Genomic DNA, 26,294 nt, shown 5'->3' on the forward strand with positions numbered 1-26,294 from the left:
TATCACTCCTTCAATGGTTAGAGAGTAACAATGAGATGACATAATTTTTGATGCAACTAAATTACTAATTACAAATCTCAATTCTAGCTTGTATACTTGATCCTTTCTATTTGAATGTGCAACTCAAGAAGGATATTCTACTTATCTTTCTAATTCACTTCCTCTAACCATCCTCAAATAATCTATTTTATTCTTTTACACATTCAATCTTCAACTTGACCTTATATTTATATCTTACACATTATCAAGTTGGCTTTAATACAACTAAGAATACTTAATAGTCATCTCCTTAGTTAGCTAGAACCAACCAAAAAATCTATTCAACTCAATATGCCAAAATAAGAAAATCCTTCATTACTAGAATCTGCTCAATAGATACTAATTTCGAGATGATCTTGTGTTAACAAAGTGAACTCGATTAACACTACATATTTAGAAAGTTCCTTTGGTAATCGAGTGATAATAGTTAACACTAGTTTCATCCAATACTTCCTTCATTAATCAAGTGAGCTCAATTAACACTCAACATCTACAATCTTTCCTTTGTCACCCGAGTGAACTTGGTAGATACTATCTTCTAAACTTGGAAAACTCTAGAATGCTTGATAGAGATAGGAAATTGTCTTCATCACCTGAGTCAGCTTGGCATACATTAACTGCAAATGATATGAAATTTTGTGTAACATCAAAGATAATACACAATTAACCAATTGTTTTCAACATAATAATGTTTCCAAGTTCTTGTATGAATCCATCTTTACATAGTTTGGAGTCTCTAGGGAGTTGACATCTAATCAAGGAGCTCAATTTACATCTAATTAGATAGCTACTCTCATGGAGGAATATACTATTCAGCATGGTAAATAATCACCTTACCATCTACAAGCTAATGACCAAGTAGAAGTTACCAATAGGGATCTTGAAGTCATTCTTACCAAAAAATAGCACTTCATATGAAGGATTAGGTCACATGCCTTCCAAAAAATCTTTGAGCTTATAGAACCACCTAGAAATCTACAATAGGTTTCACTTCTTTTGAGCTTTTCTATGGTAGGTCAGTTGTAATGCCTTTGGAATTTGAATATAAGATATTAAGGACTTCTTTGGAGTTGGGTATGGAACTCACTATTGCACATCAAGACTGAATTATGAGTTTAAATGGCCTTGATGAATGATGTAGGTCTGTATTGAACAACAATGAACTCATTTAGAATCAATAGAAATAGTGGCATGATATGTTTATCAAAGATATAAAAAATTTGTGGTATATTTGGCACTTCTCTATGATTCCAAATATCAATACAATCTATGCAAGTTTCAAACTCGCTAGTTGGGACCATATGAAATTTTTGTTGTATTTCCAAATGGAGTGATCCAATTATCTACTATTGATCTTGTTTAATTCAAGTTACTTATCAATGGGAATCACCTCAAGCTCTATAATAAACCAGTCAGTCATAAGGAGTTCTTGTATCAATTTCAACACAACAAAGATATACTCATTCCTGCAACTGAGTAGTCTGGGTCTTCCACCTTGATTGCTGCAAAATGTTGATTCCATTCAAGATTTTCATAATAAACACTTTCTTCTTGAAAGTAATTTCTCCACCATACACTTCACCTCACCCTCTCTCTTCCCCATCCCATCCCATCACTTTAGATGATCTTTTCCAAAATACTTTTCCTACTTGCGAGGTATGTGCCACATAACCTTGCATATATTTTATTTTATTTATTCCTTATTAGAAGTTCATGATGTTTGAATTTATTTCTCTTGCATATCCTAGCTTGGTGGGATCCATTCCTTTATTTAGTTGGGGAGGATATTCATTTTTCAAAATTTCAAATCATATGTAAACTTTAAAAGTTATTGTCTTATGAGATGACATGTTGATGACGTATCCTTCAATGATTGTGTCATTAAGGAAATTAAGGATATTAGAAGTTGTGCTTACCTTTTAATGATAATTAGCATCATGTTCTAGGTGGTAGACATGTACATGAGTGAAAAATTATGAGACTTAATGTAAGGAAGGATATCATGAGATTTCATGCAGTAAAAATATTTAAGAAGCACATAGTAATAGTAGGTCATTTTCTTAGTCTAGTGCCATAACACTACAAACTTTGTTAATTTTCCATTATTGAGATCAGAAAACACCATGATTTTGCCCAAGGCTAGTTGTGAGATGTTTAGGAGAAGAGGATGGTTAGATTACTGCCTTAGTCTTAAGGGATTTGATGAGAAGGTTGCTCTTCAATTTTTGAGAACCTTGAAGGAAGGATTTGCAATGGTTAAGGGCCTCAAAATTAAATTCATAGAGGATGTGGTGCCCAAAGTCATTGGGCTACCTAGGAAGGAGAAAATTGGGTAAAGGATTTTAACCTACGTACAACTAGGGGAAATTTCATTATGTGTCTTGACCCTCCACTAGATAGTGACAAGACGTAGGAAACCTCCATATTATTTTTTCCCTTGGATTTTATCCAACCAAAAAAATTTATCATTCAATATTTCACTTGTGAAGGTCATTACAAATACCTGCATGCCCTACATTTCAAGATTTTGGCTCATCTACGACATGACCATAGACATTAAAATCTTCCCAATTTCCTATTTAACATTGTTAAGAAGCAATCTTCTTTAGTAAAATTAGGAAAAGATTAGCTTGTCTCCCATCATTATTTGATAAAATTAGTTGTGCAAAGGGAGTTAAACAAAAAATCAATTGGGACATGGGAATAGTTTTTGTAGTTAAATGAGGTTGAACCTAGATTGGTTGGCCCTAGAGGCCAAGGTGTTGGATGAAGGGAAAGGACAACCACTAGTTTTTGTAAGGTTATTCCCAAGACTAAAAACATTCCTAAAGCCTCTCCCTCAAGTTCTAAACCAATTAAGAAGCGGGTTTATAAAGATGATGCCTCCATTTCTAGAAAAAAGAAAAAGAAAAAAAAAAAAATGTTTAGTTCCCCCAAGACCCCATCATCTACTAAGACTAGGTCTACTATTACGGAAGGCAAGGGTAAAGTTGTGGAACCTAAAAGGGAGAAATTAGAACAACAACTTGATGATGAAAGTAATATTAATGAAAGTTTGCACTCACAAGAGGAGGAAGCTTTAGAAAAACCTCCTAAGAACCTATAGTAGAAATGTTTGTAAGAAAGAGGAAATGAAAGAATCCACCATGCTTATCTACACCTCTTATGAGGTGAAGTGCAAGGATTTTTGAATGAAATAGGGTTACTGAAACCTTTGTTCTAATGGTTAACCTAGAGTCTTCTGAGTTTAAGAAGGATTCCTCTTTGAAGGGAAAATTAAAACAAAACATAGCCACTAATAATGAGCATAATAACCTGGATCCACAACCTAAAGTTGACCTTAGTGTTAACTATGTACTTGTTGATAGTGATAAGGAGCCTAATGAGCCTAAAGCATTTGAGGAGTTTGAAGAAATTCATGTTATGTATGATATTGGTGAGAATTAAAAAGGCCTTCCTTCTAAGAACTATCCAAAATTTATGAAATAAATTTTTGAGGAAGTAATGGAAAAGATCAATTACGATGGACTAGATACACTGGCTATAGTAGTAGCTAAATCTAGTAAGGAAGAGAATGTGGTGACAACACTTGTTATAATGAAAGGAGAATGCTCCATGTCACACATTTCCAACAAATCTCCTCATACAACATATGATTGGATAGATATTTTTAATCAAGAACCATTGCCCCCACCTAATCTATTTACACATTTATCTATAGGGATAAAAGAGAAAAATTGGAATTTTCTATTAATGAAAAAAACTATTAGTTGAAGTAGAGCTTAGATTAGAATTAAGTTTTAAAAATGAGGATTGAACAAGTCACATGATTGATTCCTAAACTGATGGAATGCAAATTACCATCACCAATGTATGCATTGTTTCTTAAAGAAAAAATTGTAAATTTCAAATTAATTAGAATTGTGGAAGGGCTTACTCCCTCTATTTCAACTGCACATGAGTTTTATGATACATTCCAATTTGTTCCAATGCCTTTGAAAAATTTATTGTGTGAATTATATATACATAATTTGGTAGTGCCTAATGAAACAGAGTGGAACTCAGTCCTTTATATAGGGGATGTGTAGTTGAGAGCAGTAATGTCTTGGATGCAGAATGAGATAATTAGGGAACATCAAGCTGTGTCATACTAGGACAATGGAATGAAAATTCCTCTACTCATGAAACCAAAAGTTTGACACTCTAGGTGAACATTTCTAGATTGGATTTCTATTCTAGGAAACCCTACTAGAGCTACAAGAGTATGCTCAATTAGAGAAAAAAAACATTTGCAGATTGGGAACAACACTCACCTCGAGATGTTTAGACAACAATTTTTGCTTCAAGACAACTATGGATTCTAATGCCACATGACCTAAAGATAAGAGAACCCCACTCTCCTAAAAAAATAACTCTTGCTACTATCAGAATTCTATGGTATATCAACTTAGGAAGGAGTCAATGAAAATATTGGCTTCCATTAAGGTACCAACCTCCCATTCTCCTAAACCACTACTAGTAGTGAGTGACAATATAGAGGATCACAATATGATAGCAAAAGTTTGACAATGGAGAAGGCTCAAGGAAAATTATGGATACTTTGACTATGTTAAGAATGAGCTAGGGGAGAGGACAACTAGTGATTGGAGAGATTGGGCTAGAATTAGAAATTTCATGGTTGTTGGAGACCAAAAAAAAATCAAATGGCAGACTGATGGGCCTCCAAAAGGCCATAATTCTAAGTTCTTTTTATCTTGTTTTCAGGTAGTTACCTTGCAAAAATAGTCATGACTTTATGCTTTTAAGAAGATGAACTTATGTTTTTATGTATATGCTATATATATGTTAAGACATGAAGTAGAAGTATGGATAGTTCAAATATGCTATATTTTCTTGAATCTATGGAAAAAAATAGTCTAATGAAGCAATTCTACATGCTGATAAATGTTTCCCTATTTATGCTATGTCTTGGGTAGTTTTCTTCTTGTAGCAATAGGATTTGCAAAAGTAGTAATTTGATCTTTGCACCTTTTCTCTAATATTGATGATGAAATAAATATATGTATGTGGAAATTGTGTGCATATTGAATTTTTTGTAGCTATTTGAAACACATATTCAAATTTCAACATCTTAATGCTAAAGTCAAAGCCAACTAGATTGCTAAATTGTTGTAAGTGGAGCAAGTTGTCATATGCTTTTTGTTGTTGCAGCACTTGAATGCAGCTTCCAGAGCTTGCTATATTCCTGGAGGATTTATTCATGGTTAATGAAATTTCTATTTCAAACTTTATGAGTTGGTAATTGATCCTCATTAATGGAGTGATCATAGAGTTAGGAACTAGTTGTAGTTTCCTTTAAATAACAACTATTGTAGCTTTGAGTGCAATTTTGGAAGAAGAATAAGATAAGTTAATTCTCATAGTAGTAGAGAATGATAGTATTTTTAATCAAGTGTAATTTTTCAGCATGAATGAATAGAATGAGCAGTTCAACTTTATTTCTCTTATATTGATTGTGTTTTCTGTTCACTCATCCAAGTGGGCCCACTTGGTGAGTGAACTATTCTGTTAGAATAGATTTCATTCCCTTGTTTGTTTCTTTTCAAGGTATAATTCTATTACTCTTGTAATCATTGAAAATAGGATCAATGGACTATTCCTACAACATAGGTGCATAGATAGGTTTACTATTTACAACATTACTTTAAGCTTTGAATTAAGTTGTTGTTTCAGTTTTTAGCATAGGTTTCCTGCAACATTTCCTTTACTTTAGTTGTAATGACTTAAAGGATAATTAGATCATACACTTTGTAGTCACAATCTCAAGTTTACGCTCTTGGGTTGTCAAATTTAATGAAGTTAGCATACTATTTTATGTAAAACACATGATGTTGTTTGACCATAAAATCACTATGAAAGGATGTCCAATTCCTTGTTACTAAGGTATTAAGCTGACCGACCAATAACATTAAAGGAACTAGCAATAGTGGATACAACTTATTTTGAAGACTCATTTTACTCTTGGTTTTTGCATACATTCCTAACCTTTTCATCACTTTTTTGCATTTTACAAATTTAATTAGATGCAACATCAACTGACATTGGAACCCAAAATTATTATTATAAAAAAATATCAATATAATTTATTAGCATGTGTCCTAATCTATCTCAACAAAAGTAATCAATGAAGATTATCTAGCACATCATTAGAAAAATGAACATTATGTTCATGCACTTCAGTATCATTTAAACATGTTTGTTCAGTACTTGGTGTTTCCATGTCTACATTCAAAACATTGTTATTTTGAATTTGCATTTCATTTTCAAGGTTATTTTGAATTTGAATCTCATTTTCATTTTTAATTGGTATTTATTTTGGGGCTTGAATTTCCATTGGAGTTTGTTGTGCATGATCATTTGACAATCTATTCTCATGAAGAAAACCTAAATCATTTAAATCATAACCTGCTTCTACAAAATCACCAATTTTATCATGAGAAAATATTCAAGGGTTTGGAGATACACCTGTATTGAATGTTTTATTAGAATGTGCACCTAAACCTCCTTGTATTGGGTTCTCTTCTTTAGCCTCTTCATCCATCATGGTATCCTTAATGCCTTTCTATTCCTAAATAATATTTGAAATTGATGACCCAACATTTCTCAACTCTCTAATTCTTTGTCTTCTCTCTCATTGACATTGTGCTTCATTCTCCTTTTTTGTTGCAATCTCCTCATTTGTTAGAATTTTTATTTTCTTCTTTCTTCATTGTTTTGATCCCATGTTTGCACTAGTTTTGAATTCAAATCAATAGCTTGAAAGTTGTAGAAGATGACAAGAAAACAAAATAATTGTGACAAAAAATCATTGTTGCAACTCGAAACTATTAATCAATCATTGCAATGATTGATAAGTGCTTTATGGGTCATCTTTTGGGGACCAACAGCTACTTAACAATCATGCACCCAAATTTTAAACAATTGAGTACATAATGCTAAATCAAGCACCCAATATTTAAATAATTGGGCACCTAGTTTTTAAATAATTAGATTGTCGATTATTTAAATATTGGGTGTCCAATTCATATAACAACTAAATTAGAATTCAACACTCAATTTTTGAATAGAACATTGGGTGCTCAATTCTAATGCCATGGGTGGGAATTTCCCTTTGGCATCAAGTTTTTCCTTGGGGAAGGGCATGGTATAGACTTGGTGGGACCAAGCATGTTCCTTTATGTATCAAATTTTGACTAAGGTAATTAATTGACAATTTTAGGGATTATCATAATTTTAATACGGTCTTCCCCATTGATTGTTTTGACAAAATAAAAACCCATTATAGGTCTTACTATTCAGATTTTGAAAATGTAAATTTTATAGTGTTATGAGTTCATTTTCTATTTTTGCATTATTTAATAACCAAATTTGTCTCTTAAACATGAAATAGTGAGATTCACTAAAACTTTAAGAACTTTAATTGATAATTTTAGGTATTATCATAATTTTTATACGGTCTTCCCCATTGATTTTTTTGACCAAATAAAAACCCATTATAGGTCTTACTATTCTGATTTCAAAAGTGTAAATTTTATAGTGCTATGAGTTCATTTTCTATTTTTGCATTATTTATTAATCAAATTTGTCTCTTAAACATGAAATAGTGAGATTCACTAAAACTTTAAGAACTTTTTAATTTTCATATTTCTTAAATTAATTTACATGTCATCAATCTTCACACAATTATTTTGAAGTTAAGAAAAATATTCCAAAAAAGTTAAATTTTGATTAAATTATGGTGTCTGTACATGAGAGGTTTTAAAAATTAGCTTAATTGTTAATTAAAAATTAATAAAAAAAATTGATTAAGTATTTAACAAAAATTATGCTCATCAATCTTTGGTGTGTTAGGTAACTTCTTTTAGAAGGATTCACCAAAAAAAAAAATTTGTTGTGTCAAATTATGGTGTCCGTACACAAGTGTGGTATGGTCCTGAATTAGGTAATTTGAAAAAGTGGTTTTTAAAGATCCCTACCAAAAAAATAACTATCATATGAGTATACAAATAGATTACATATTCAAAAGGAGATTCCTAGCACTAGAATTTTTATTTCTAAAGTTTGTTTATATTTAATCTCTAAATGCTTTAAATTTTGGCATTAATTGACAATAAGTTTAAAAAGTGGGAAAGAGACTTCTACATTTTGGCCAAAAGTGAGACCGAACTTCTTGCACGGACCCAAGGAGCTAGTGGAAAGAATGAATAAAGTTAGTGAATCTATAAGATACTTTGAAGAACTTATGAGATCACTAAGGTCATCTAATGATACCTCTAGATTAGGACATATCAAGCACTACTCATCTACTAAAGAAGGAGAATTATCCAGGAGCAGAGAGTAAAGAAATGCAAAACCTAGAGGAAAATGTACATGTCATCATTGTGGCAAGGTAGGACACACAACAAACATTTGTAGAAGAAAGAAGTAAGAAAAATCCTAAACCTAAGTTTATTGGCAACTATTTTAAATGCAAGACATAAGGACACCAAGCACATGAATGCAAGTCAAAGGCAAGTGATACACCTATTGCACCTAGATTTTAAGGTCATTGCTACATATGTAAAAATTATGGACATAGAGCTAAATAATGTAGATCCAAGAAAAAATCAAACTAGATATCTAAGAAGTAAGCACATGTACCAAAGCAAGGTAACCCTTACAATTGGCATAATAACACATGGTAAAATTGTCATTGTTGTGGAGAGTGTGGTCGCATTATAGAACATTTCATTAGGAGACATTTTAGAGGAAATTTTAAGAAATGGTTAAATAGAAGCTTAATTTTCTTTAGTTTTCACAAGGTTTGACATGCTAGTAAGAACTGCAAGACTTGAGGATCAACATCAACAAAAAAAGAGATGTGCCAATCCTGGAAAAAGAAAGTAGAAGTTGAAAGTAGTGGAATGAGTGAAGCTGATATCACCCAATCCAATGGATTAGGAGATCACACCACATGAAACTAAGAAAGGAGGGTATGTGAGAAACTATATAATTGAATGAAAAATTATATATTAATTCCTAAGAAAAGTTATGATTAAAAGTCTATATATGAATGAATCAAGATGCACTAGGATAGAACTAAGAAAATAATTGAGAAAAAAAATTCATATACATAATAGATTTTGAGTATCAATATTATTGTCTATAGTGACCAAGTGATGCCATATGAGCCAAGCTCTCATATAGAACCGAGATGATATGTTGAGTGAGCTAGGTAATGAACATAGAGTGATGCAAGGAAAGAAGTGCATACACAATGTTATGTGAAGGATGAGATAGTTGTAATGCACAAAATAAAAGTACAACACATTTATTATAGACCTAATTCAATAGATTGAAGGTTTATATCAAAATTTTAAATTTCACTTTCATTTACAAAGAAATTTAGAGCACATAGGTGATTCAAAGGAAATTAAAATGTGATTTTAGAGAAAGTGCGAGCGAATCCCAACGTTACTTTGAAAAAATTGTTGAATGGAGTAAGTAAGGTTTGAAGTGCCAAGTTAAGTTCTTTTAATTTTTTTTAAAAGTTTCAAAATATTAGTTTTGAAATGGAATCATCCATGTCTGCATCAAGAAAAGAGATGTTGAAGGAAAGAAACACACAAATTATGAGGAATGATTAATGTGGTCCACCCAAATTCAAGGCTTACCCTAACATTTTGATGACTAGAGATGCCTCTACTACACTATCATTGATTCCACCTAGATTTTAGATGGTTCATGATGTTTGAATGTATTACATGTGCAAGGTTTTAGAGATTAGAGATTATGAATTGTGATCTCCTTATGATAAGCTATGTGATAATGTAATTTTAAAAGATGCAAGAAAGATTATTGTTGAGAAAGGGCTTACTCATGCCATGGAATTTCCTAAAGTGTTCAAAGTGGAATGGATAAATATTATATTGAGCTGAGTACATGATATGAAATTATGGTTAGAAGGTGTACCAATCAAGATTAACAAATCAATTATTCACTAAGCTACTGGTTATCCAACCCTGGATAGGGTAACGATGATGAGATGTGAAATAAAGAATGTTATTGAGGATCAAATGAAGGCCAAATGGAATGATGATCCAATGTCTATTGATGGAATTCAAGACCTTAATATTGAATTTGTAGTGTGTGTAATTACACTCAAACTATACATGTCAAGCCAACTAAATAATGTTCCATGCATTATAGTCAAACTAGGTAACAAAATTGTAAAGAAAGACCATAGCTATGACTTGGTCTTCAACTACAAGAGCTATCAAAAAATCTTGGATAAATAAGGAAAGAAAAGAATACATATTATAAGTTTTTATAATTGATAGTTAATATATTTTTCTATGTACAAAATTCATTTCATATTGTAGGAACTGTTGTATGGGATAGGACCAGACTTGCACCAAGAAAATCAATGTTTTCATTGAATAATTGGGTAAAAATACTGAGATATAATGGATAATTATTTTGATGAGTTTAAGGATAAACTATAAAATGGAATGAGGATCACACAATCTCTTGTAGATCATTACTATGAAGATATTTGTTTCTTGGTAAATAATCATTTCACGTATGCACATGAAGTGTTAAAAAGGGTTGCATGGTTGATACTAATGCATTATAAAGTGAACATGGATGAAATTACTAGAACAATCACTACATTACTATATGAAGAAATAGACAGTAATTTGTTGAGCTCTTGAACAACTAAGGGCTTGCAAAGATCAGAATGGTAATGAAAAGGAAAGTTCCCAAGATGGATAGAAAAAGGCAAAAAATGATATAAGATCTTGAGGGAAACTGTGGTGAAGGACCACTTTAGATAATAGAGGGAAAAGGTGAAGATAGAGAATCTGGTGATGAAGAAGAAGAAGATGAAGAGTTAAAGGGAAAAGAGCTAGCTATTGTTGAGCCCAAGGAAACCAAACATAAGAAAATTGTAATTGTTAATCCTAAGGTGAAGAAAGATCTAAAGAGGAATGTGAAGAAAATAGTTACACCAATTTCACTTCAACCTAAGAGGAGGATAATAAAAATACCCAAGGTATAAAAACCCATGGTTGGTAAGACAAAGAAAATTGTAGCAAAGAGGAAGAATATCACAAAAGGAACTAAGAAGACTCCACAACAGAGGCCAAGAAGAAAATTGACTGTCACACCTGATGAGGAGGAGGATGAGGGGGAGGAAATTAAAGAAAATGATTTGAGAAAGCTTTATATCGTACCCACATGGCCTCCTATAAAAATTGACCAGGTATGTGAGAATATCATAAACTTAGCTAGCATAATAGGTTTTCAGAAAATTAAATATGATTCTTTGAATAAGAAATAACAAGAGAAAATTACATGCTAGATATGATGGAAAATTTGAAGTATACACTTATATAATTAGGAAAGAATATTCCTAAATATTTATATAATAAATTAGATGCAAAATGGAAGTTGGAATTATCCACTAGAAGGAGAAATAATGAAAAGCACATTGGCCAAAACAATGCCCAACTTAGGAAAGAAAAAAATGTCTATTACCTTAACATATTTTGCTAAGAAATTTATGTCAAAAGAAATGACATACACAATTTGGAAGAATAAAGAAGATGAGGTTGAAAAATAAATTATTTAGATATAGAAGAAATAATTTGGATTGTTACTTCCATCAAGAGAAGAGGAAAAAGAGTAAGAAGGAAGAGATGTTATTGAGCTAGATAATCAAGAATAATATGATGAACCTGAGAGATTGGAAGAACAAGTGAGGAAGATAGTAGAAGGGGAGTGAACAACAAGATGTTGTCACTATATAAGGTGTTCTTGACTTATCACTAGAGAATCATAATATCTTTATTGAGGAAGATTTGGAAAATGCAAAAATAAACACCTTAGGAACCTCTCTCCCATACACCAATCTAGATTTGTTACAAATACAATATTATCCAAGGATTTAAAGTGCATGAATTTATGGCATACAAGCTACATTAGTTACACTTGTTCTATACATGAGTGTTGAGCAGCAAAGAAAGACTATTATCATGATACCTAAGTCCACTCATCCAATTGATGGGAAAAAAGAAGAGAAAGGTGAAGCAAATCAATCTACTCAAGATGCCTCAGAGGGAGCCATGGATGTAGAAATATCTAAGCCAATAGAGAGAAATAATCCTATAGATTAAGAGGCTATTGAAATCCTCATTCAACTATTGAGTGTTGTTCATACTAATGCATTAAATGTTGCACTTATTGAATAGGTCATATCAACTCAACAGGACATTATCTACACTAAACAACAAACACCTAGACCAAGTGCTAAGGGTAAATGATTTCAAATATCATTTCTAGGTGTCACCACCCTATGTTCACAGATAATAGAGTAGAAGTTTCAAATACTAGACTCCATTGAGTCTAGATGAGGTCATTACATTACCCAAGTATGACCCTGATACTATGACATTGGGACACATACATAATATACAAGCTTTTCTAAGTTGTAAGAACACACAAGAACAACTAAAGAGGGATTCAAAGAAAAATAAGGTACTCCATGAAATTAAAGATATTTTATAGATGGATTTGATATTCATGATGTAAATGAGAATAAAACCAATTCTGGAACAATTAGTTTATATAGTTGAGAAAGTAAATAATGAGCATATAGAGAAGTGACAAAATGATGAGATGGTCTTAGGAAAAAGTTTGAGCACAAAGTTTTGGAGAGAGTCTCAATAGAACTTGCAATAAGATAGGTTGAGCTTTCTAACCTTGCAAATAGTTTGGAAGAATTTTTTTTGGTTATTTATTCATTATAGATAAAAATTTGTGATGTTGATTTCTTCGACATGGAGAATCAACACTCCATTGTGAATTACAAGAAGATTTAAAGGCTTGTGCTAATTCTTTGAGGAAGAATGTAAGTTCAAGCTACAATTTATTTAATAAATTGAAATTTGGTCAAAAGAGATTAGCCAAGTTGATGGCTAAAGACATCAACATCATAATTAAATTGATTTTAATTCAAAACATGTTTTTAAGTCATATGGAGGTAATAAGAAGGAATACTCTATTGCAGAAGACTTAGTTAAGAGAGATCCACACATCTCAATTTTAGATCATTTAGTTGACCTAGCTATCCAGCTAGAAATATAGATTAATGTACTGGAATCAACTAAATCTAGATGGAATCATGGATTATAGGTAATTTTATAAAATAAATAAATTTTTTTGGATAAGTACCAGTTGACCACTACAAACCCCACATTGTAAGTGTCAAAAATAAGGGTGAAAATAGATGAATACATATAAGAGATCATAGATCACAAGTATGCATAGATATGTACATATATTATGTATAGTAGAGTCAAGTTTTTGGAGACCAAATCACAATCTAAGGGGGAGTGTTATTTTCTTTTTTTTAAATATATTGCTAAGTCATGACAATATTTTGCTACTAATATTAAAGGGGAAGATTGTTTATTTCTAAGTCTTGTTTCCTATTAGTGTCCAATACTTAGTCATTTTCTAGGTACTATTGGTCAGTCATCATTGTGATCGAGTCGCCTATTGAAGGCCAAGTTACATGAACTTATTTATATTTTCATTACATGTTGAGCAATTCTAGAATTTTTGAGCACCCCAATGTAGACTAATCCACAATATATTACAAGTAAAAGATAATGAATCCTAGTAAAGTGAAGAGAGTTTATGTAGAGTGAGTCAATATCTTCTGAGCATATAAAGGTCAAGGTATAGCATTAATGTCAAATGTTTGGATATTCAACCGCTGAGTAAACTAGTTTTTGCATATGTGTTTGTAATGACACAAACACTTATGTAAATAATTTTGGTAGAATTTTATGTGATATTTATGAATTTTAGAAAAAATTATGGAGCTAATTATCTCTTTTTCAAAGGATATCAATCCCTAGGATGGTAGAGTAACCAATCAAAAAATCAAAAGGATTAAATGACAAAAGGATGAATTCTAGATTGTTGATTATGACCTAGAACCTTCCACAATTATCTATTCAAGGAGGTTCCAAACCATAAATCATTATTTTCATGAAGGAAGATTGAAAATACATGAAAAGGATAAGGATAGAGTGAAGAAGGCTAAGTTTTATAAAGTGACTAGACAAAGAAACCTAGAGGTAAAGGAAAGAATAGAACAAATAAAATAAGGAGAAAAAATTTAGACAAGGTAGAGAGAAGATCTATAATCAACTTCATAAGAGAAAATTGAAGGATCAGGTATTGAGACATTATAATTAGTGTATCAGGGAAAATCTCTTAACATAGTGATTTTAGTAGACCTAGTTAAATCTCCTAATAGAGTGCTTACTTCATTGTAAGTTGAAATCCTTTAGTTAAGGTAGTCATTTAAATCTTTTAATAGAGAAGAATACTCCTAGGTTAGATCATGATAAGTGATCAACATTGTATCCCTAACAAGAAAATTTAATTACTAAAGTAGTGGAGATTCATGGGTTTCATTCCCACCTCGCTTTTACCTTCATCTTTTAGGGTTTCTAGCTAACCAAAATCTTTTTTTTATGTGTTTACATTTATGATGATAAATGTGATGCATAGTTAAATTTCAATTTATGTTTACATGGTGCATAATCTAAGATATGAGATGGATTAGGAGTGAATTTAGTTAATCTATTATTTTTTTCAAGGAGTTCAAAGTTTTCACAAATCTTGATTTACACCCCCCTCCCCCCTCGCCCAATAATATCTTACTTCCCAATAAGACTTCCAACACAAATCTAGAGGTAGATGGTATCTTATTATCCTTTGATCTACACTTATCTACTTGATGACCTTGTTTATTGCAATTGAAACAATAAACATAAATTTTAGGTTTAGGGTTTGACTTACTACTATTTTTCCTGCAAATAGTTGTTGTATGGCCTAGTTTTCCATAGTGATAACATGTAGCATTTTTTTTCTTTGGTTTTGTAGTCACATTCATTTGTTCTCCTTTATTTGATAACTCTCCTTTCTTAGCACTTGATAGGAACTGGACATAGCCTAGTCCAAAAGCATCATGGGACTCCTTTGTGCATTCATCTATTCATTGAGAAATTTCATAGACTCTTTAGGTTTGTTCAACCTTTGAATAAATTTTTTTTCATCTTTCAATTCACTCTTCAATGGATTGTCCTTAGATCTTAGATTTTTAATCTCCACCTTTCTAGAAATCTCATGATTAGCACTTAGTAATTGATTGACCATCTCAAATTGATTTCGAGTTTTCCTATGTACCTCATTGATCCTTTCATCAAGACTTGTAGTCATTTGCCTCTTGTATTCATCAATTTTTTCTGTACCCTCTTTAGCCCATTTATTTTGTTTAGTAACTTCACATAGTTTTACTACTTGTATCTTATGTTCTCTTTCTAGTTCTTCAACTTCTTTGTTTGGAATTTTTTTACTCTCCAATAGATGTGCTATTGTTAACATTAGATTCACTAGAACTACCTTCATCAAAAAATTCTTGAACAATATCTTCTTTGTATTGGGTGTAATTTTGTTGACTTGTCATGTCTTTCTTTTTATTCTTGGATTGCCTGAATATCTCCTTTGTAGTCTTGACTTGTTCAAATACAAGATGAACATCAAGATTCTAGTTTTCAATGATCTTTCCTAGTTTGTAGGCTTCCATCTTCAAGATCTTTAGCTCCTAAGTGATTAGATTTCTACCAAGAGTACAAAGCTCTAAAACCAATTATTCAAAATCTAATAGGGAAGTTAAGATACTTATAAGAGGGGTGAATCAAGATCTACAAAACTTTAAGACTTAAAAAATAAACCATCAATACAATCATGAACTTCAACATAACATCATATCTAATATCTAATTGCATGAATACAACTCATTAAAAAATAAAAAAATTTACACAAAGATTTGGTAATGCATAAGCCCTCCAAGGTGAAGCTAAAATTGCAAAGGGGACGACACCAACAAAAAGATTTACTACCACAACAATAAAGTGTGCATGTTAAGGCTACAATGTTGGATCACTTATGATAATCTACCATGTGATAGGTATGTCCTGTTAAAGGCTTACAAGAATAATATGTATATCTTGATTAAAGTATTTTCCATCACAAGTAAGTGAGTACTCTCTTAGGCTATTTATAATGACCTATTTAAGTCACTTTGTTAAGAGATTTGAACCTTGAAACACCTACTATAATGTTTAGTACCTGATGCTTCACATTGCACTTCAATATTAATAACAAATCATCACCTCACTATGATTAATCCTCAATGAATCTTCACTACACTATTTGGTCACCTCTATCTTTCACCTCTAGTTAACCTCAAAAACTTCATATCCAAAATCCTCTCAATCACACACACTTCTTACATATGGATTATGTTTAAAAATTGACCTTATGTATTTGTTTGGTGAAGCTTCTAGATCATAATTAATGATCTAGATTCATCCCTTTTGTCACTTGTTACTTTTAATTTTTTGATTGGTGGATTTCCTTTAATAGGAATTAGTGATGTTCTGTATCATGCATAAGCAACTCCTTGATTATCTCCTCGATCTGTAAAACATGCTTCCATCTTGACAAAAAAAGGTTTACATAATATTTTGTGTCATTACAAACTCATACACAAAAAAAATATTTTACTCAGCACTAACACTCTCTAATGCTTGACACACACTATTCTTAATGTTATCCCTCACCCTTAACTCTACTTGACTTCTATTGTAAATTTTCTTTATATTTCTCAGCATATGTTGTATCATGAATCACCCAACATTCATTGAAATTATTTAATGAATCCTTAGAGTACTTGGCACTAACTAGTGATCAACATGAACTAGATTTATACACTTTATATTATTTTTTATTGGCCTATATAGTGGCTTAGTTGTAGTGGTGACCAACCAACATTATCTTGAGAATGACTAAGTTTTTTTCACTAATAGAGAATACAAATATTTCCTTTAGGGTCAACATATCATTCTTAAGTAATCATCAACAAATAAATTGAAATATCAATCACTATAATAACTTTTAATTTTCATAAGACCATAGAGATCAATGTGAACCAACTATAGTACATTTTTATATGAGTAAGACCTATTTTAAAAAAATTAATTATTCATTTTACCAACCTAACAATTCTTTCACATCACTTTATCATCTTTTATAAAGTTCGGTAAACATCTCACTCTTTTCCCCCTAGTACCCTTTGTTATGTTATCAAAATTTACATGAAATTACCTTTTGTACCATACCCAAACAACTTTAATCCTTGTAATCTATTGCCAAGTTTTAGTCTTCTCATTTTTAAGGCTTGAGGTCATTGGTTCAACTAAGTAAGAAGTGTCTAAGTATGTTTTAGGCTACTTACTTCTCATCTTTTCCAAATAACTCAGCCATATAAACTCTCTTTGGTCTCCCTTTGCGATGAATTTACCTAGGCTTTATATGTGGGCTTTTTATTTTTCAGTGCACTTGGGGATTAGGTGATTTATAAATGGTTGGGGTGTGATCTCTTGTCCTCCAAAGGAGAAGTAAGTGTTGGGAACTTCTTTATCTATTGTATTTCCCTAACTTTTCATATCTAGTGGATTTTGAGATGTTGAATTAATTTCCTCATCAAGAGAACTACACCAACTATGAATCTAAAGGTTGGAGCTATGTAATGTGATTAAAAGAGTTTGAATGTGATTTTTCCAATACCCAAGGACTTACAAAGCATTGGATAGAGGCTAGGGTGATTCTAATTCAAATCTATGGAGATAAGGTCAAATATTGCTTAAGAATACAGGTTTATGGTTTGCTACTACATATTCATGGAAATGCAGCCATTTTATTCTATTTCCAAAGCCTCATGAACCTAAGACAAATATCAGTTCAAATAATCAAATAATGTGAACATACTATTGAAAGAACTACTTAAAGGCTCATGATAAGTTAGGCATGCTCAAGATCTAATTTTTGAGCCATCAGATTGTAGTTAAAAGTTGAAAACTATTTGTTGTGCCTCAATCTAGAAAATGTTGTTGAGAGAGGAGTTCTCCACCCAATGGTAACAACACATGCCACTCTTCTGGGAGCTTTGAAGATAGAAAGTTCAATTACCTAAAAAATTAAATATCCTTCTGAGATTCTCAACAGATACTTCTAGAAAAGTAAGTGTTGAACATGTGAACTTGTTATGAAGGAAAAAAATTGTTAAATCCTTTAGTAGAAAGTTGAAGAATGAAGTGTGTAAGCCAACAGAAAGATTATTCCTGATGCTGAATTTTGAAATAGAAGGAAAACAAAATTAAAAAAAATCTAAGTGTTCCTTTCTAGTATTGTAAAGATATCTTCCTTCAAAATTTTGGATTAAAATGAAGCACTTCTTGTAAAGCTAAGTATTTATGTTATTCAATAACTTGTAACTATATCACTTTACTTTAATTAAGGTAAGATTTCTTTCAAGAACTTAATGTTTTAAGTGAAAATAAATGGAAAGCTTAAATAACCATTTTTTAAGGAGTTAAATGCAAATCCAACCATTATAATCATTGGCCAAACTTAATTTCATTTGTGTGGCACCAATGTTATAATTCCTTAAAGCTACTTCATCAAATTTGCAAGCTATTGGCTGCCACAAGTTTATTTAAACAACTATTTATCAAGAACAACATTTTATGCAATCATAGCAAATGAAAATTAGAGCTATTTGTTATCAAAGATTGATTAGCTTGGAAAGTGAGTTAAAAAATTATACAAACACATCCTTTAAATTCTATGACTTGGGTGACATACATAGAAGGCTAAATTCCCAACTTATTCACCCAATCACTCTAAAACTCAAAGAGAGTGGATTGGTAGAAGCAACCAACTTTCTAATGGCCATTCATGCACCTAAGTTAGTAAGGGAATGTATTGAGAGATACAATCTAGAAATAGAATAGATTTTGTTTCTAGATTATTCCGTCCTCTTGTTAATTAACATGGTGATGATGTAGTTAGCATTTAGTATCCCTGTTAAAGAGTAGTATTGTGAAACTAATTTTGAGTCCTTTGCATGCATGTTTAATGAGAAAAAGACCCTTAGATAGGAGGAATGCAAAGGACCTAGTTTTAGACTACCCTATCAAAGAAGAGAAAAATGTCAAAAGCTTTGTTTGGAAAAAAATTAAAGTGAGATATCATGGATATCCTTACACCTATTAGATTGAAGGGAAAATATGAGATTCCAAAGTTTATTGAGCATCACTTTTGCCTAGTGCAAGCAATCTATGCCAAGGATATGAAGATCGGTTGGGCATAGCTCATTTGTCAAGAGCTTGCTTTGTGGTTGAATTCTACTAGAGGATTCAAGAAGTTATGTATATCCTCCTACTTGATTTATGCTTTAGAAACAAACTATTTTTGGCTTAGTCTCCCAAGTATCCCAAATTATGATGAGCACACCAAGGTCTATGAGTTCTATCTACACCTATAACTATAAAGGAGCTATGAGGAGCATGTAGATGTTAATGATGCCTTTATGATGAGATTGTGGTGGGAGTTGCAAGGTTTTCCTAAGAGGATATTTTCACCCAAGGCAATTTTGACTATAAGCTAGTTTGGATGATCATTCATCGAGTTTCTAGGTTTCTTGTATTTGTGAATAGGATCCTATGATGGATTTCCCAAAAGATTGCCTAGTTATCCAAAGGACAAGGTAGTTCTAGTTTAGCTATGTCAAAATTTTTTGGAGGTGAACCCTTTGTATTGAAATGTTAAGAAAATTGTTAGAATTCTATTCCCTATTGTGGTAAGCTTATATTCATGTGCCTCTAGATTAGATTCCTGGAACCTAATTAATATTTTTGAAGGAAAGATCAAGCTATTAGATTATGAGGTGTTTATGCCTTAATATGATCTAGTAAATTTTGTAAAGGATCATTTGAAGTTGGGCTCTGCCTATAGGAATGCCTTGGATATTGAAGATTTCTGGTTTATGTGTCTCAATAAGTACCAAAATTGGGAGAGATTTTAGTCAAGGCTAACTATTAAAGAAATAAAATTGTATAACGACTCTATTGATGTCTCTAATCTTACAAGTGATGGAGCCTACATAAACCCTACATATTATGAGAAGATCAAGAGCACTTCAATTATGTCTACTCCACCTAGTGAGCCAATCATTGATACGCTGAATGATCTCATGCAAGGGATGATTAAAAGAATAGAAAAATTGGTGGAGTGGACCTATGCAAGGAAGAAAAGGACTAGAGCTACCAGTTTAATAAATGGAGTGTCAGTAGGAGCAGCCCAATCAGTTGCAACAATGACCATAATGGACACTTCAAAAAATCTATTGGGCCATCACAATCCATTGACCAAGGAGGATATCAACCTCCAAAAAGGAATGTGCCACTTACTAAAACATGTGGATTTGGTCCTCTTCTGAACATTGGGAAGATGAGAGAGACGGAAGATGACAAGGGTAAGGAGAAGGAACAAGAGAAATCAATGGGTAAGCCATCCTCCCCTATTCAAGTCATCAATTTGGATGGTAATACAAATCTTATGGATGGCCAAGAATAGGAAGCATCTCAAAGAGGGGATACATTATCCCTTTCGATTACCAAAGTAGCTACTTTCCTTATTACTTCCTAAAGAAAGCGAACCTTATTGATTTTGAGGAAGTTGCTTGATTCTTTTGCACTATAATCTACTATCTGTTGGAAATATGGCCAAATAGATATATTGATGGTTGTCATTTAAGGCAACATGTATATAGTATTTCCTTTATGCATTACGAGTTAGAACATTTTCTAAGTGTTAGAAAGTTTGTACTAGTACAAAGAATAAATCTTAAGAGTATGGATGACTCGTTAAGAGTTAGCTAATGTGCAGTTAGAAAATGATTTATGACACTAACATGATAATGTGATTAAGTGCATAGATGTGTATGGATAGTATGGTACACGGTATGATTAAAATACTAGTATAGGTATTTACTAGAGTAGAACAAAGCATATCAATAGATAGAGCTATACAACTTGTGGAATTATTTTGTGTAATTACTAGGTTATGAAGAGCTAACTACATGGATATTAATCCATAAGCTATTTTATATTATATCAAGCATGTGAAGACATGAAGGCTGACTGAGAAGAGTTTTGTGAATGTGCAAGGTATAAGTAAAGATATTAAATTGCACAATCAAATGATGCAATATGAAGATAATGTAAAGTCGTGAGATATTGTAATTGTGACATGAACTATTATGAAAGTTTTATATTATGTGAGATTTGATGTTTGATCAAAGAAAGTGTGAGTTACAAAAGCAAAGAAAGTATTATATGTATGCCTATCTTGTGAATAACTAGACTATGTTATTGCATGTTAGGGCAGTGGGCTCTTCTTGCATACATTATATTTGTTCTCCCAACTGCTAATAGGGTCAAGGCTTCTAACAAGGCATAGCATCCTAATAGGTACTCGAGACACTATGTGTATTTCATAGACTCCTAATAGGGTCAATATGCTTAATAGTATCCTATTTTTTAGTAAATCATCTAGTTGGTACCATCCCCACTAGGGTTTTTCATTGGCTAGGATTTCCATAGTTAACAAATAATGGTGTTATGAGTTATCTATGTGCATGGTTTTATTTAATTTTTAGCATTATAGGTTTACTTTCATATGCAAGTTATAAAGTAAATAACAATATTTAGTTGTGGGAAATTTTTTGTAGATTACTAATTCGCTCCCCCCTCTTAGTATTATCTATTTCTAACAATTGGTATTTGAACCTAGTTACTTTGAAGAGGTTTCATAGATTAAGTAAGATCCCAGTCAGTATGGAAAAATTGAAGAAGAATCTTGAAGAAGCTCTGGAGCATATTGATCTTCTTACAAAAGAAAGAGACACTTTGGAAGATAGATACAAAGATGCAAAAGTGTACATTGGAAAACTAAATGATGAGATTGATGAGCTTAAATTTGGAAAAGAATCAATTGCACATACTAGTGATAATAATGAAGTAGGAGATATTTAGAAGCAAAATGAAATCTTGAAACATGAATTGAAAATAGTTTAACTTAAGTCTTAAGAAAAATGGTAGCATTAGTGAACCAAGACTTAAAACTAAGAATACAAATCTTAGATCTTAGTCAAGTCAAGTTACACTTGAATTAGATAATACAAAGATTGTACATGTTGATTTAGAGAAATAAATAATTATAGTGAAAGGAGAATTGACTCAAGCTTAACAACAATTAGAGAAATTTTTTTCCACTAGTGAGAAGATAGATCAACAGATATTTCATCAGAGACCTTCTTATGACAAGATAGGACTTGGATATGTAATTGGAGAGAAATCAGCCAAGAAAGTTGAAATCAAGAGAGAACTAGATCTAATTATTCAATCCCCTAAAGAATCTAATCTGAGTAAGATAGAATCAAGAACATATACTGAAGTATCAAAGGAAGTTGAGTTAATTGATTTGACAATTAAGCCCAATGAACCTAAGAAAACCAAACAAGTTATTAAATCTAAGTAAGATGAACCACCCAAGGAAGTAAGACATGAATTTAGAGGTAGATGCTTCATTTGTAACGAAGTTGGACACATGAAGATAGATTGCATAGGAAATTATTTTATACCCATTACTAATTTCTATTATTATAATTGTCATCGTTATGGACATAGGGCAGTAGAATGGAAGAAACCTAAGTTTGATGGTGATAATGCAAACAATAGAATGTGTAGGAATACTAACCCTATAGGTAATGAAAGAGAAAGATTACAAGATATATCCATTTATAGAAAGACATCTAATTGAGAAAAGAACTAGTTCATGTGTTACAAGGTAGCAATCCTAGAAACATTGCAAGGAATTATAGAGCACCTAAGAATCCAAACAAAACTAATAAAAGGAGGAATGAACCTATATGTTAGTTATGCAATAACTTTGGATACACAACAAAATTCTATAGAATGGATAGAAGAAACCTTAGCAAGAATCCTAATCATAGAAGGAGCAATAGAGATATCAAAATGAATGAGAATGGAAGTGATATCAGTCAAAAAGAAGCAGTTAAGGAACATGTTAATGAGTTCAAGGAAGTATTTGTGAAATCTTGTAATTTAGAGAGTTCACATATAATATTGAAAGAATAGTACTTTGATGCATTTGATGGAAATTTGAAGTCATAGATTGTTTGTGTCTCATCCTACTTGAATTAGGTAGTTCTAGAAGAGATAGAGAATTAGTTAGTTAGAACTAATGTTAGAAAAAAAGTTAGAGGTTTCATAGTTAACAAAAGGTAGAAGACATAGAGAAGAATCTATGGTCAACTGCACAAGTCTTGACATGATTGCAACAAGAAAAAATCATGAAAATAAGGTTATTGGTAGATAGAGATAGTATTTTGAATTTGTGGTAGATACACATTTAATATACAATATAATATGAAATGACATAAGGATCCTACATAAGATTGAGTGTATCATTTCTTCATGCAAAGTGTCTTGAGTGAATTGAAGAGTGATTTGATAGTGAATTAAAGTGTGAAGTAAAGTTTCAGAAGCTGAAAGTTACAAAATCCCTAAATTGCAAATTTAAGGTATTTTATGGAACATTGAATACATTTTATTCTAGTATTTATAGATTACAAAGATATGGAAAGTCAAAGAGTGTATGATGTTAGTGATAGACCAAGGTATGAGATCAAGAAAAAAAACTTTTTTTTTTATTGGATGATCCATCTATTTGAATTATAAGATACGCTAGGTTATTGAGAGGGGAGAGGTGAATTAGGAACCAATAATTTTTTATCCTAACTCACCAATTAATCCTTCACATGTAATCTGATCTAATTGCATACATGAAAAAATAAAATCATTAAAACATTCATAACACTTTGACAAACAATATGGTAACCCAAAAAAATTCCAAATATAAAGTAAAACTGGGGTGGGAATGATACCCACAAGCTTTAGTACTGTAGAATAAATTTGGCCTATTATGGCTTACAATGATCACTTCTGATGATTTTCCTTGTTAGGAGAAATAAGGACTGCTAGGACCACCATGCAAAAGGATTTACAAACATATAGTGAACTATGCACTTGATAAAGAGATTTGCAAAAGATTGTTAAGTCTACCTTGTGAAAAGATTTAACTATTCCACATAATAGGAAGAACTAGTGGCTGATCTCTAATCTGCAACCTTGATTTGCTAAATGAGATTCTTTTGGAGTGTAATGATCACCTCATTTGGATAGATAAATCTTTTCTGCTCCTTATACTACTTGTAGCCTTTTTACTTCACACTTTTTTTCTTATACATGTTTTTCTATCTTCATGCATACTTAATGGATGTGATACAATATATTACATATATACTAATCCAATTTACAATTCATCAAAGTTGGCTACAACATAAAATACAAAAATTTGGCCCAACTGTTGGTACTCAAGTTTTGAAGACAAACTTGGTGAGATTTTGATACTTGAAAACCATTATCAATGCTTGATATCATCATGCACTCAGTAGATGTAGAAGCTCGACTCATACTAATCACTTCTAAGTGGTCTAAACTTGATCTGTACTAGTGACTCAGTGAACATTGGGAAACTCAACATATAAACTAAATCACTTAGTTGACATTGTATAGCTCGGTCAACACTATCATTGTGAGATTGGTATAAACTAAATCACTTGGTCGATACTACATAGCTCGGTCAACACTAGATTCACATAACTAAAGTTGCAAACTTGGTAACTCTCAAGAACTCAATTTGCACTGAGAAACATGGTAAACACTATGAAGCTCAATTTACACTGATAATAAAAAACTTGGTAGATATTGCTTGGTGTGAACAGAATATTGTTCCTAGAACTCAGTAGAAACTGTAGAACTTGGTAGAGCCTGAATTACTTGGTTAACAATGTAAACTGCAATATAACATTAGTAGCTACTAACCATCTAATTAAGTGTGTGTTTCATTAATAAAAAAACTTGATTGTAATATCAAAAATCTCCCCCTTTGGCATTAGTGACAAAAACTCTTATCAATCAAACCTGAATTTTCAAAACAATCTATATTTTCTATCCTATGTGTTTAACTCAGTAACATACTCTATTTTAAAGATTTTTCAAAATTGCTTTTGTAAGAGATATTTATTTGAATATATGTACATGTATATGTATAATATTGTGATTCTCCCCCATAAATATATATTCAATATAGTTTACATGTCTTTATATTACATCTTCTTCTCCCCTATTACATATTCTTCATCTTTTTGACATAAATGCCAAAGGTGTATGCTACATGGTAATACCAAAATATGACAATAAGTTAGAATGTACCTAAGTTAAAATTAGTGACATCATCTTGTCCCAATTTTCTTGTAACACCTTGCTTGTATGAAATGCAATCTAAACTTTTGTTGATAACTCTATCAATTGATCAGCCATGGAGAAGGTGTTATCATGAATGAGAGCTTTTGCATGTGCAACATGTTTTTGCAATGCATCCATGTTTGGAAGAATCATTCCTTGAATTTCTAAAAGTGTGGCCTTTATTGTGGCTTCTTCCCTTAGTGGTTCTACTTGCATATTTGTCAGAAATCTGATCTTTGTGTAATGAGAAGAACTGTAGCTTGGGTCAAGTGACAACTAGTGTGCACTTGCCTTTAGGCCTTCATCTATCTTGGAAAGTTTATATTCGATTTCCTAAGTAAAGATAGATGTATATTCCAATGAGCTGAGAATAGTAGATAAGTCTTCTTGATATATTGCAATATTTTATGCAAATAGCTCGAATACGTTGTTTTCAAATTTCTTCTCTACTCTTTGCAACAATTTTTATTGCCCATTCAGATCTTCATTAAATTTTTGAATAAATTCTACTAATTGAGTCAAAATAGGTTAAGAAGTATCAACCTTGATGCTGAGTGCATTTGCAAGTATGTTCTTTGCATCTTCAAGCACTTGATTTTCTCTATTTCTCTCCTCTCTAAGCCTTTGTTGCTTAGCTTTCTTCTACAAAATCTCACCTAGTATATGCATTTGATTAGGATTTAGAGTGGAGATATCCCAATTCAGGATAACTATATCCTTATCAAGATTGATGTCTTCTTCTTTATCATTGCCTTTGCTAGAAACCTTAATGCTTAATTGAGGCTTACTCTCAACTATCTTTGTACTAACTACTTGTACATTGGGAATAGTAACAAT

At 31.7% G+C, this 26,294-nt stretch overlaps 1 pseudogene; it reads left to right on the top strand.

The window, feature by feature from the left end:
- The first annotated feature begins 11,146 nt into the window (after positions 1-11,146).
- Positions 11,147-26,294, top strand: part of LOC149558152 (uncharacterized) — a 123,219-nt pseudogene continuing 108,071 nt past the window's right edge.

This window comes from Cupressus sempervirens, chromosome 5, assembly GCF_028749045.1.
Source record: "Cupressus sempervirens isolate cs-2001-9-10 chromosome 5, ASM2874904v1, whole genome shotgun sequence".
Classification (NCBI taxonomy): Eukaryota; Viridiplantae; Streptophyta; class Pinopsida; order Cupressales; family Cupressaceae; genus Cupressus; species Cupressus sempervirens.